The sequence below is a fragment of the Acomys minous genome (genome assembly GCF_964271855.1).
Source record: "Acomys minous genome assembly, chromosome: 2".
In the NCBI taxonomy this organism is placed as follows: Eukaryota; Metazoa; Chordata; class Mammalia; order Rodentia; family Muridae; genus Acomys; species Acomys minous.
The window spans coordinates 145,705,387-145,719,717 of NC_140484.1; the positions used below are offsets into that span (position 1 = coordinate 145,705,387).

A 14,331-nucleotide genomic window follows, 5' to 3' on the forward strand; every position below is an offset into this window, starting at 1 on the left:
CTCCTAAATGGATATACTATCCCAGAAGAGTTAGATGTAAAAAAACAGGCTTATATATTTATTTAAAAGTTAAAAAGGGATTCCTTACTTAAATTTAAATAATGAACGACACACTGGTCTCTGTATCAATCACTAACGCCTCATATCCAATAGAAGAAATATTCTGAATAAAAATGGAGCTTAATTTTAGATATTAATATCTAGTGTTTTTTATTAAGCCTGAATAAGTACAAAGGTAGTTGAAAGGCTCTTTCCAAAAATATAAATTAGCGGATAATATTAGTGCCATAAGCCTTAATGACAAGCCTGTGACATGTGTCGCTGTACACTGGAGTTCTTTAATAGTACCTTTCACGATGGATGATGATCCAAGCAGATCTGGCCAAAACTGGCCAATATTCTTAATTATCAAGAAAACAGTTGTAGATAGAGATTTCTATCCCAAGACATTGAGAGTGTATCCTTCTCTGGCTAACTTTGAGGTGTTAAATAATAAGAATATGAAGACTTTATAATCTGCAAAGTATTTAAAAAGTAAGTACATAGATATAAATTTAAATTGTTGCAATTTCCCCCAACAATGTCTTTTAAAATCATACAAAAATGCAATCCAATATTTTAAAATTTTTTACCAACACTTTAAGGCTTAGAAACATTTTCTGAGTTCCTTCATAAAACAACAGGCTGCATGTTTGCTCTTGTTGCTGCTGTCAAGAAGGCTATAAAAACACACAAGAAACAATATGGCAACAATATACAATCCCTTTCTGTAATTAAAAATCATTGCTGCTTAGTACATCATTCTGGAGTAGTCATTTACCCAAAATGCAATGTGGACGATGTCCTTTGGGACTGTACAGCAGGTCCTGTCACAAACAAACTTGAAAGGCTCATAGAAAACACAGCTGAAAATGTGTGCAAAGATGAATGGCGCATTGTTTTTCAGATTAATAAATGCACACGCTCCTCAGGATGCCTAAAATGCTACTTTGGAATGAACCACTCAAATATCAGAGAAGATACAATCTTGGCTATAAGTTATTTTTTAATAAAAGTAATTTTCAAGGATAACTGAGGGAGTGTACTACTGGCAAAGTGGTTATCCTGGCTGAAATCGAAAGAAAAAGGATGGGATTATAGGCAGCACCACAGGCTCCACTAAACAACTGCCACCAAAGGTTGAAATATCATAATGTGACATCTACCTATAAAGACAAACCTGTGAAACAGTAAAAACTGTTGTAGTGCTTTAAAGAAAAGTGGGGAGAACTAGGGAGAGTCATTGGCACCATCTGATTTCTCCCGCTTATCTCAGAGTGAAGTTTCCAGGCTTATAGCAAAAAGAACAAAAGCTAAAAATGTAGCATACTAAATGTGCTGAACTTTCCTGTAATAACAAGAGTTTTGCATGTCACTAGGTACATAAGTCGAGGAAAGAGGGATAGATAATTGATAGATGATCTAATAAGTAATCAGACAGATAGGTAGGAGAGATGATAGTTAAGTTGGTGATAAGGTACACAGACAGACAGATGTCCAGGTAAGTAATTAGAATCATATATAGAAACAATGCCATTTTGACATAAAGGTCATATATTGTCAAACAAGTAAACATGTGGCATTTACACATTGATTTGAAAACAGACTCATAAACGTCCCATCACACATCACACTGTGTGGTCACCAAAATCCTGTGACTATTATCTTCAAAAATTCTCATCTGTTTTCAGTTTTAAAATTGGCAATGGAATATTCTAACCTGCTTAATGATGTCCAAAGAGTCCTGATGGATTTTGAGTCTGTTTATTAAAATATTAAAATGGTATTCTTCCATGCCCACTGGCAAAAATAATCAATTGGAAGATGGTGATTTAGCAGTCAAATTTTTTAAAGCCTTCACATTTCTGTCTAGTATTAAAAAAAATTAATGTCACAATTTAGAAAGTGTAATTGGTGATGTAATTTTTCCCCTGCGTGTGTTTGCTTTTCTTCTGCAGAAGCACTGTTTAAATGTGACAGGATTAAAAGCACGAGGCAGAGTAAGAGAAGCCGAGAACCAGATGTTGAATCACTTCATCACAGTGTGCAGCCAAGACTTTTACAAATAACAAAACATGTCCTGGGTTAGAGTATGGGAAACCATAATTAATCTTAAAATATTTACTCCATCTATAGCTTTCTTTTAAACATCTATTTGGGAATATTTTGTAGCCTTCACTACCACAACATGACATGTCTACAATTTCAAATAAATATGCACATGTACGAGGGCACATGTTCCATGCATGACTCTGTCAGAAGTTCTCCTGCGCCTTACTACTGCCTTGTCAGATCCACTAGTTGTGCTTATATTCGGTCCCTCTTTTAACATCCCAAATTCTGTCTCTCACCTGACCTGCTGGAAGTCTTTCCCTGCTCGCCCCAATCAGGCCTGGGTATCCACAGCTACAGTGCTACCATGCTGTTACATTGAAATGAATGATTTATTAGTTATCAAGAACATTTTAAGATGCATCAGCAATAGACTTAACTGAATTAAGGGCACATTTGGAAAAATTTCAGATGACCATATAATTTAATGCCCTTCTTACTATATTTTATAAAATTGTACTTCTTTTTTAAATTTAATACAAACTTGATAAGTAAGCAAAACTAATATATATATAATTTCAGCTTCTTAAAATAAAAAACACATTTACACAAATGCCCTAACATGTTGGTATTTTAATTACAGAGACTAGTTTATGCACACATCAAAAAGCAAAAAGAATAAGAACACAAACAAGTAAAAGTAGTACTCAAAATACAAAGAAAATATTAACACACAGTAAGAAAAGATACACTTTTCTGCACCTTCAACTACACTTCTAATAATATTGATTACCTTTCTACATGGCTATGACAAAGACATTGTACACAAATCTCACAGTTTAGACATAGCTAAGTATGCACAGTGATTTGGAAAATGTGTCATAATTAGGACTATTTTTCATTCCTCCCTTGTCACATCACAAATAAAATTTGAGTCTCTAAGTTTACTTATTCTGTGCAATTTAAGATGACTATATGCATACTCACACACACACACACACATACACACACACACACACACACCAAAGAAAACAAGCCTATTACAAAATACCACACAATTTAAAATATAAAACTATTCTGTATAATGAATATCCCATAAACCACATAACCTAAACAAATGTATAGTCAAAGCATATGATCTATAAAACTCTAAAGGTTCTAGCCTCAGAAAGTGTGATCACTTCTGTTAGTAATTTCTTAGAATATTATAATAGAGTGCTTGCTGGGTACATACAAGGTTCTGGTATCAGGAAAAAATTATAAGTTAACTATAATGTCATACAAGTTTAGGGATGCCAAGATGAAACTAAGCTGGGCATGGTGGTGCAAGTATTTAATCCCAGTGCACAAGACAGAGCCTTGTGAGTTTGAGGCTAGCCTGGTCTACGAAGTGAGTCCAGGTCAGCCAAGAATACACTGAAAAATATTGTCTCAAAAAAAATTTCTAAATCTGTAAATGTCTACTTTCAACAAAAATTTTAATAATAAGAAAACACTAGAGCTAGATGTAGTGGAGCACACCTTTAATCCTAGCCAGAGCCGGATGTAAGAGCACACCTTTAATCCTAGCCAGAGCCGTATGTAGGAGCACACCTTTAATCCTAGCCAGAGCCGGATGTAGGAGCACACCGCTAATCCTAGCCAGAGCCGGATGTAGGAGCACACCGTTAATCCTAGCCAGAGCCGGATGTAGGAGCACACCGCTAATCCTAGCCAGAGCCGGATGTAGGAGCACACCTTTAATCCTAGCCAGAGCCGGATGTAGGAGCACACCGTTAATCCTAGCCAGAGCCGGATGTAGGAGCACACCTTTAATCCTAGCCAGAGCCGGATGTAGGAGCACACCTTTAATCCTAGCCAGAGCCGGATGTAGGAGCACACCTTTAATCCTAGCCAGAGCCGGATGTAGGAGCACACCGTTAATCCTAGCCAGAGCCGGATGTAGGAGCACACCGTTAATCCTAGCCAGAGCCGGATGTAGGAGCACACCGTTAATCCTAGCCAGAGCCGGATGTAGGAGCACACCGCTAATCCTAGGCAGAGCCAGATGTAGGAGCACACCTTTAATCCTAGCCAGAGCTGGATGTAGGAGCACACCGTTAATCCTAGCCAGAGCCGGATGTAGGAGCACACCGTTAATCCTAGCACACAGGAGCAAAGGGAGGTGAATCTCTATGGGTTTCAGAACAACCAGGACGCTGTAAAGAGACACTGCCTCAAAAGAATTAATAAATAGATAGATGATTGATGATAGGTAGATAGATGACAGATAGAGATATAAATAAGTGAACAAATAGATGAACGAATTAAATAAATAAATAAATAAAGCAATAGCTATAAGAAAAGGGAATATAGCTAAGAAAGCTTCAAGTACTCAGATTTTCCTCCAGCATATCTTTAGGTTTTCTGACACAAGAGTAAAAGAAAAAATATATATATTCACCGGACTCAGGTAGCTAATACACTGTGCTCTGAATTACTTAAACTTTATTTAGCCTCTGTCGTATTTTAATTTATTTTCTTTTTGTTTGAGTTATTGCTTCTTTAAAGGAAACACACCTAGTTTTCTAGGGCTTAGGGATGCCCTAAAACTGTTTTGTAGAAATTCCACAACCCTCGCACCCTGACTCAGCATCAGAACATTTCCTCATAATGTAGAGGTGGGCTCACTCTTCCCATGATGTTGTCAACAAACAATGCAAGTGTCCAGAAGCCAAAGCAGTGCTGACGACAGCAGCAGGTGAAGCCCATGGGAATCTGCACCACTGCCTCTGCAGCCTGTGTGACCACCAGTCCCTTCTCAGTCCTAGGTCACAGCCACTTGAGTTGCAGGGTCTCAGAGACCATGTTCAATGTGGGGAAATGAGTTGTTGGACACTGAAGAAACTCTAGGTCCAACCAGAAGCCTGCACCTCTGAGAAGACCTTCTGAGGCCTAGCAAGCATGAATTTCCAGGTCACAGAATGAGTTCAACGGCTCTGTTTGAGCAGCCTCAGGAGTGGAGAGGGGCCGTCGCTAGCCTGCCTCTGCCAAGGTCCTACTCACTGCCGCAGAATAATCCCTTTCTTTACTGGGAAGAACTGTCTTCAACTAAAAGTTATGAAGAGTCTGGGGAGGTAGCTCAGTTGGTAAAGTTATGGCCGTACAACGAGCATGGAGACCCGAGTTCAATTTCTAGAACCCATATACACAATAAGCTTGGCCTAATGGTGTGCACTTGTTGTCACTAAGCTGGGGACACAGGGGCAGGCAGCTGCTTGGAGCTCTCTGGCCATCCATCCCAGCCAACTGAGCAAGTCCCAGGCTACTGAGAGACCCTGTCTCAAAATATAAGGTAGATAGCGGCTGAAAAAAAGACACTGAGGTTGGCCTCTGGCCAACACACACACACACACACACACACACACACACACACACACACACACACACCTGAATACAAGTTCAGGTGTGCATACACAAGCACAACAAAAATATGAAATATGCTAATTTTATATTTATTAAAATTAAAACTATTAATATGTAGTATCAGGAACAAATAAGTGAAATTCAAAACTAATACGCAGATCTGAAACTTCCCAGACAGCATTTTCTCTTCAACTTCAACTGTGCTTGTCAAACTGAATAAAGGGAGGTGCGAAGCAGTACAAAATGCCAGATTATGGTAATTCGTGATCTTGAATCAGTAGCTCATTTATTCTGACAGTGTTTCTCCCCCCTTTGTGTGTGTGTGTGGGTGGGTGTGGGTGTGGGTGTGGGTGTGGGTGTTGCTGGGAACTGAACTGAGGACCTTGTACGTGCTAAGCAAACACTCTACCTCTGAGCTATAACCCCAGGCCCAAGTACATTTATTAATAAACCACTTCTTTTAATTTTCATATCTATCTGAAAACTTTGAAAGAAAACAAATCTGAAATATTTCTTTGTGCCTTAAAATACACCCATGTTCCTGACCACAAAATCCAGCTAAGAGAAAGAAATGCAGTGATTAAGCTACTGGTCTATGCCCATATCACATTAATGACAGATATGGCCTTTCTGGAAGTCACAAAGACACAGATAGGCATTTCACTGTCAGACCCACCAAATAGTAATGATAGTAAATGTTGCCCCAGTGCTCCTCGAGGAACTACCCAACTCCTACCACCAACCATCCTTTATATCACAGACTAGACCACCTTGTACTGGAAGATTTACTCAGCATAGGCACGTCTGCTCATATATGTATCTCTACTGCGGCAATCACCACACCGCTCAAAATTATTCATATTCATAGCTCCTCAAGGACTATGCATTTTCAGCTTTGAAATCATGTAGTCAAGTGATTCCCAACCTTTCCAGTATCAAGGACACTTGGATATATTCCTCTTCATGAGCCCCATATTTTGAAACTAGTCACCTGGATTATGCAACTGTCAAGTTGTTTTCTACTTTTCATTTATCAAGGACATATAAAAAATGTGCACTGTTCCTAACTCAGCAGGGCATTGCTCATTTACGTTGGTCATGGGAAACAGCAGTGGTCGCTCTGGAAATGAACACAAAGATAAAGCAAATGAGCACTTATGTTCTAGTAAGAAGATGGAAAGACAAGGAGACCCAGTGACCCATCGCAACTGATGGCATACATACTTCACTTGGAATAAACAGTATCCGGAAGCAAAGCCCAAAGACATACACACATCAGGGAGGCAGCGAGGCAGCGAGAGTGGTAAGTCCATCTGTCCTGCAGGTCTTTATTTAAAAAGACAATGAATATGAATGCAGTTTAAAAACTAGAGAAGCCTATAAAATGTTAGAGAATAAAGGCCACTTATCATGTCAGGGTCTAGTGTGCTGACTGCATGTCCACTGTCCATCTGTCCTAACGCAGCTGTCCAGAGTGTCCTGCACAGTTTGTGGTCAGTGTCTTCTCATGTCAGGGTCTAGTGTGCTGACTGCATGTCCACTGTCCATCTGTCCTAACGCAGCTGTCCAGAGTGTTCTGCACAGGTTGTGGTCAGTGTCTTCTCATGTCAGGGTCTAGTGTGCTGACTGCATGTCCACTGTCCATCTGTCCTAACGCAGCTGTCCAGAGTGTCCTGCACAGGTTGTGGTCAGTGTCTTCTCATGTCAGGGTCTAGTGTGCTGACTGCATGTCCACTGTCCATCTGTCCTAACGCAGCTGTCCAGAGTGTCCTGCACAGGTTGTGGTCAGTGTCTTCACGCTTGATCTGCTCAGTGATTCTGTGTGATAAATTCTATTGCTGTCCCATCTCTTAAATTACTAAATTGAGACTGGAAAAGCTTGTGTAACCTTTTCAAAGTTGTACAACTAAGTTTGGGATAAGATGTAGAAGGAAAGATTCAAGAAATAAAATTTGAAGGTCTAATTGTGGTCTTTGCAGGGCTATCACTCAAATGAAAAAAATTGTTTCCATTTTTCCTTGACTGAAATGTGTATATTGGACAAAAGAACTCTGGTAGTGTGAACCATTTATGTACATAACCAAGTTCAGCTATAAAATCTCTTTCGCTGCAGGCACACAAAAGGAAGGGAGATAGTCCCTGATTGGAACGAGGTAAGAAGCATCAGTGCTGAGCGGATAATGGCAGGTGAGATGACGCTTCACAGTCTCTTCCAGATCTTAAGACTGGAGTGCCATCCAGTTTACAGGTTGTCAATTGAGATACTACACCTACTCACTTGGGACTCTCCCAAGCCTTCTACAATCCAGGTGAGTTCTTTCTAGGAAAGAAAAGAACATGCGTGGACATTTCTATTTTACAAAAGAGAAAAAAAAAGGAAGCAAGTTGCGTGACTGGTCAAATGCTATGTTTGGTAGTAAATAGGTTGTAAAGCTGGAACAGAATGCCTAAGGTTTTCTGTAAAAATATCAATGCCCTCAGCATTGGATCCTTTGGGTGCTGAGGACCAAGTGCCTGATCACGTTGCCCATGATGTCTGCACAATAGGAAAGAAGCCCCCACAGCTGGGTACCAGTATGAGTCGCTTCCTAAACTTGCCCTCTTCATTTAAAAAAGTGTTGCATTTCTTCGTACAGGCACTGAGCTCTTTCAGGCTTGGAAAGTGAAGTGTTTTCAGTTCTTTTTGTCTATCTTAAAGAACTACTTTCTTTGAAGAAGTGGAGAATGTGTTTAGAAGGTAAAATCAAAAACAGCACTGTAGTCTCTTTTTGCATTTGGATGAATATATAAAAGACAGGCAATTTAATATATCTCCTTACTATGACTGGAAACAACAAGCAGACAAAGGTAATGAAACATTATGTAAGGGACTGTGCTGTGAGGTTTTTGGATAGCGCAAAAAGCCTGCCTGCCATAATATGCGCATCATACAACGCACTTATCTTATTCTCGTTCTGCCAATATACAAGCGACATCACTGCAAAGCATCAAATCAATATACTTAAGTAATTGGATCCAAAATAATTAAAAATGGAAAGTTGTTACAGGATTCATAGTATCATATCAGGCCTCAATGCACAGTAACACTTCACTCCAGAGAAAGCAATAAAAGACTCCGCCGACCCTGGATACACCAACTGGAGTCCTAGCCACAGCAACACAGCAGAATGTTCACAGAGAGAAAACACAGAAATAGACGTTTAAAAATTACAGGCCGCAGTCAAGCTGATTCCCAGAGATGCAAAACGGCCTGAAATAGGCCCAGCATTAGAGTGCCGATTGTTAGCTCCTTCTAGCTCACTGTTCCATTCATAACAGGTTTCATTGTGTCACTGTTCTGTCCCCAACAGGTTAAGACATTAATTGAATTCCTTATAAACAAAATCAAACATCTCCCTGTAATACAAAGAAATAACTCTTCAGATAAACGGCAAGATTTCTAAAAGCATGCTTTTCATTTGGAGTATGAAAAAGAATGTCACCACATATTTTCTTGCTATGAAAAAATAAAACATAAGATTTGTGAATTCTTATCTGAACATTTTGAAAAGAAATTTCCCCAACATTATTTACTATGCAAGTTACTGAGGAGTACCAAATATATTAGCATTATAAAGCACAAATAACTAGGCAGTTGACTTTTAATGTGGTTTATTAGTTTATAGTGGATTGCAGCATCTACAATTAACCTCAGAAAATAACTCACATCCTTCCTAAAGATGAAAGTTTTTTGAGTGAATGGTAAAATGAGTGATATATGGGGGTCTTAGAGGAGCAAGCAGAGACTCTGAATATAAACAAGCATCATTCTGGCAAAAGGAAATACAAACAAGTAGAACAGAAATAGTCGATGCACAAAAGCCATAATGAGGGGGTAGCTCGAAAAATAACCTCGACTTTGAATGGTGTGGATGAAATACAAATTATCCACAGAAAGTGTGGACTGGCATAAATGTTTGTACAAAATCATAAGTGTATTTCAAGAAGTATGCAGAGGCACCCGCCTGCGTGATGCACAAGGCCCGGCAACACTCTAAGTGCCAGTGCAGAGCCCAAACCACTGCATCTTAATTACCATGCAGCCTCAGATATATTGCCTTTGATATGGAAATGCTCTTGTTCTCTCATCTTCACATATGGTCTCATGCACAGAAATCTTTATCTGATTCATAAAAAATAAACTAGAATCCAATCTCAACACCTGACCTCGGTGCTTAGAAGTTTTTTACTGAGCGTGGTGTCACTATAAAAAGAATGGCTAATATTGGTGCAAAGTTGGGTATTTTGAGCAATGATGTGAAGGGTGTGCAGTTAAGAACTGAGTCGATACTGCTTCTCTCAGGTTTTAGGGTTTCGTGTTCCCTGTTTTAAGACTAGCACGGATTTGAAGAAAGGCATCGGTGCCCTGTGGTGGAGGCGAGGGCCTGGAGGGGACTAGAAGGTTTCTCAGCCTCTGTCCTCAGTCGTCAGTTGATGGTTTCATCACTATGATGACCACATGCTGTATACTTGAAAAGCTCCATCAAACCAATATTGCAAAATTTGAACTATTTCCAGTTTGACTAAAAGTCTAAACAAAACAATTAGCTGAAAAGCTTTACCCTCTTCCCAAGAACAAGGAAAATAAAAACATCCTTCCTAAGAATGAATAATGAATACATAACGAGAATCAGAGATTCTCACCAAAACAGTTGGTGTTCAGATAACAATTGAAGAACTTAAGCAACAAGGCTGTACTGTCCATTAAAATGTGCTGTATCTAGTAAAAAATTGTTTTCATATATTCCAAAACACTGCGTTTAAAAAAATAAACTAAGGTATTTTCACATTTGGAACACAATCCAGGAAATGTACAGCCAGGGTTAGGACGTGAAATGCTGCTGTCCTCTAGCGCCTTATTTCTCTCTGATAAAAAAGGAAAGAAAGAAAGAAAGAAAGAGAAAGAGAGAAAGGGAGAGAGACAGGGGGGGGAGAGAACCATACCCTTAAGCAAGCTGCACCCCAAACCCAGAGACACCCACTTCTTCTAAAAAGGTACTGAGCACCTGTTGTGTTCATTTTAGCAGGTCTCTATAATAATACCTGCCCTCATTAAACTTCATATGTCCACATTAAATATATATATATATACACTATATATTAACATGACCCATCTAACCTTATGAAGGCAGACAATATACCCCATCTGCAAATCATCTTGCAGCACGTTACCTGAGTTTTATCATTTCTAGTGATTGTCTGTGTCTGATATGGTACTCTTAGACACACTAGCTGGGGAGTGTTTTACTTGACTTCAAAACATCAAGTGATATACACATACATATCCCCAGACTATGTTTAAGCAAATAGTTCTATTAAACCCAAACTAAAATTTCATAAAATGCTGTTTTTAGGTCATAGATATTCATACATGATATACATATAGATATATGAATTATATTACTAGTGAAACGTTGTTTTTAAAATTTGGAAATAAGCAAACTAATAAATCTGGGGGAAAAAACAGAAAACACTAAAAACATTAAAGCCAATGTATTATCTTATTCACAAGAAATACCATTCCTTCCAGTTCCTACTATATTAATTGAAAGAGAATTATAGAAAATATTACAGATTTATGATATTTAGGACGAATACATGTGGCAATTTGATCAGTGACTTAAAACCCAATATCTACTAAAACAAGGCAAATAAGAACTTTATAAAGCCTCAATAATATCACCAAAATTTATAATTTATATATTTAAAGTTATATAATTTGAAGCTTTATAAAAGGAAGATTTACTGGTTATGTTGACATGTTATAAATCTTTGCTCTTTCCTTACAAAGAAAAATACCTGTTGTTTTCTGCTGCAATGAAAAGATGCTTCATAGACAATCTTTTCACACTGTATCGCTCCGTCTAAGGCTGATGCTGAAGGCACTACAGAGCCAGCTTACGGCACAGGCACACGACAACTACGTGATAAGTTATCTTTTAACATTTGTTTTTACACTATATTGCTGAGTGTTGTAGTTATACCTCATAATTCTAAAAAAGCTCACATTTCTGCATTTTACAAGTACATATACTACACCAAGAGAACACTGCTTTTCACTACTTCTAACATAACAAATAAAAGCAACAATGAACCAGATAAACAAGAACGTCTCATCTTGCAGTGATGACAAACTGCAAAGGGCTGAGGGGAAAGTGGTGCTGGTGCTCATGACGGGACCGAGGATGTTGGCTTGCCTGCGGAGTGTATGACGCCATACATTCCTGGTGTCCACGTCCTGGTTACTTGCTGGTTTGGGCCATAATCTACATCCAATGACTGCAGTGCACATTTGCTTTCAAAATGTGAAGCAGTGTTTAGTGGTGTGTTCTCTTTTCTTAGAACAGAAGCAATAGCTCTTATGAGGTCTCACAAATATTTAGAGGAAACCTAAATGTCATTTTGCCTACTCACATGCTCACATATGTGTACAAACAAAGACACTCTGGAAAGTACATAGATAATACATTCATGAGCTGAGAGAACTGAAGATTCGGCCATAACCTTGTCCCTGCCAAAAGAAAGCACTGCCTTGGCTCAGTCAAAAGCAAGTGAAACTTAATAAGCCATCACGGAAAGAACTCTTGCTGCTGAGAAAGCTAACTCTGACCCACTAAACTTGGGGGAGGTTTGGGGAAAATTTTTGTTCATTTGTTTTGAAATAAAGAGAATCTTCCCAGCATCATGTCTGAGAGGTCTGCAAACAAGAGGAGGAGGCAAATTAATGCCGGCCGAACGCTGAGTGCTGAATTCCACACAGGGTGACACAGGGTGACACAGGGTGGCCGAGGGAAGGGCATGTTTGAGGCTGCACAAGTCTGGTCTGCACTGGACAGCAAGCCTTAAAGCTGACCTCAGGCTAGGATGCCCCTGAAGCTGAGCAGCGGACTTGGCTGAGAAGGCAGAGGCCAAGAACTCCTGGCTGTGCCGGAGTGAGCAGGAGGCCAAGAGATCTGCTCAGTCCCCAACAGGTTCACCAGCAGCCCCGAGCAACCAGGCCTGAGGAGCAGAGGCTACAGGCAGCCACTGACACTAAGTTATTGTGAGAGACCTCTGAGAGGTGGGGAGTCAGGAAGACCAGTGAGCAGCTCTGCAGTCTCTTCCCAAGCCAAGACATGCAGTGCCAAGTCTGGCTGTTCCCAATAGATAAGTGCACACACAGGCGACCTCAGAGATTCCTCGCAGCATGTGGGGAAGGATATGGCCAAATTCTCTCTGCATTCCCCTTCCACAAGTACTATGCAACCTGCCACTGACATTGGGTGCCCTCTCCTAGCCATTCCCCCCCCCCCTTCAGCCGAAAACCAAGAAACATTGGAGGAGCAGAATAAGGCAAAAATTAAAAGCAAGGCTTCATGGTCAGTCTTCCCGGCCAGGGCCTCCCCAGACTGTCCTGGGCCGGTTAGGCTTCCCTCAGGAATCCTGTAATCCAGAACTGAACTGAGCTGCTCAAGTTAGCCAAGCCCGTGCCTATGGGCCTTGAGGATGAGGTGCTGAGTGCGCAGGCTAATTATACATGTGGCATTTGGGCAGCCAACTGTCCAGTTGACACCTTACCTTATGAGGAAGCGTCCACCCCAGCAACTGTTCAAAACAAAATGCCATCTCAGGATCAGCTTCGCCTGCTCTGAGCCGGTTCAGGGTTGCCTTTCCAACGGCCTCTCTCGCACTTAGCACAAGAATGTGGCCTAGGGAAGCCAGTCGCAAGCAAGCAGGCCCGCCAGGGTTGGGGGGACAGGCGCGGGGCGGGCCTTGCCAGGTGTCCGTCCTGTCCCCCCCCCTCCCCCAGTGTGAACCAGCTCAGGAACCTAGCCACTTGACCTTTTTATTCACCAAACCCACCTAGAAATAGACTGGGCGGGGCTGTGTCTGTTCTCGAGACCAGAGGGAAGCCCGGACGGACGTGTGACTACAGAGGACAGAAGAGGGGAGACCCTAGTGGGCGGGGGAAGGGGCATTCTCTGCCCTGGGTTGCTTGCTGGGCGGTTCCAGCAGGGCCAAAAGCCAAGCCACTGGAGTGCACGCTGGAGCCCAGCGTCCAGTACAGGGGAGTCACCCATACTCCCTCCCGATAGTGAGGCTGGAGGTCCGGAGCCCAGCCCAGTGTGCCACCAGGGCTGTACCGGACTACCTTGAGACGGAAACTTCAAGTGCAGCCCTTACAGGAGGCGACACCCAGATGCAGCCCAGAACAGCCCATCTTACTAACTGGCAGCCCTGCCAGCCCAGTAGATGACTTATTTTAGACCTCAAATAGGAGCTGCAGTCAATAACTAGTAATTCACACAAACAAACATTTTCAAACTTGGTCAGAATCAGACAAACTTAAATAAAACTCAAAATATGCCGGCAACGACCACCTCTTATCTGTCCGAACACACCAATTCTCTTTTTATCTTAAAGCTGCGTGGACCGGGAGTTAATCTGTCCTCCGCAGAGGCCGGAGTTCCTTTGCGGCAGTTCAAACACAGCAGCCTTTGCACAAGCCCGGGTCCTTCTTTGCACTGCCCTTTAAGGGAGAAAGCCGAAAGCAGCTCCCCCGGGGCAGGCGGGCCTCGGCAGCACCGCCTCCCGCCCAGGGCCCAGCCAGTTCCGCGGACTTCGGCCGGCAGCGGACGGGACAACGGGTAGCGGGCGGCAGGCAGAGCAAGGCGCCTAGAGGGACGAAGATTGTGGGCCAGGCTCTGAGCCGCGGGTACCGGCGGAAGCACGGGGGACCCGGAGGCCGAACCAGCGCAAGCCTTAGGGGGCCGCCCCTCGCCCACGCTGCCCACCGGCCAGCCTGAGCGCCGGGCG

General features: G+C 41.7%; 1 protein-coding gene across 8 annotated transcripts in view; it reads right to left on the minus strand.

Annotated features, from left to right (window-relative positions):
* Positions 1 to 14,331, minus strand: part of SOX6 (SRY-box transcription factor 6) — a 602,500-nt gene that overhangs the window by 533,576 nt on the left and 54,593 nt on the right. The window contains exon 1 of one of the 8 annotated variants that reach the window (XM_084771683.1): positions 13,093 to 13,479. The exons of the other annotated variants lie outside the window; for them this stretch is intronic. The gene's annotated coding sequence lies outside the window, so the exon portion shown is untranslated. Of the gene's footprint in view, positions 1 to 13,092; positions 13,480 to 14,331 lie in introns of those variants that run through there. 8 annotated transcript variants of the gene reach the window in all.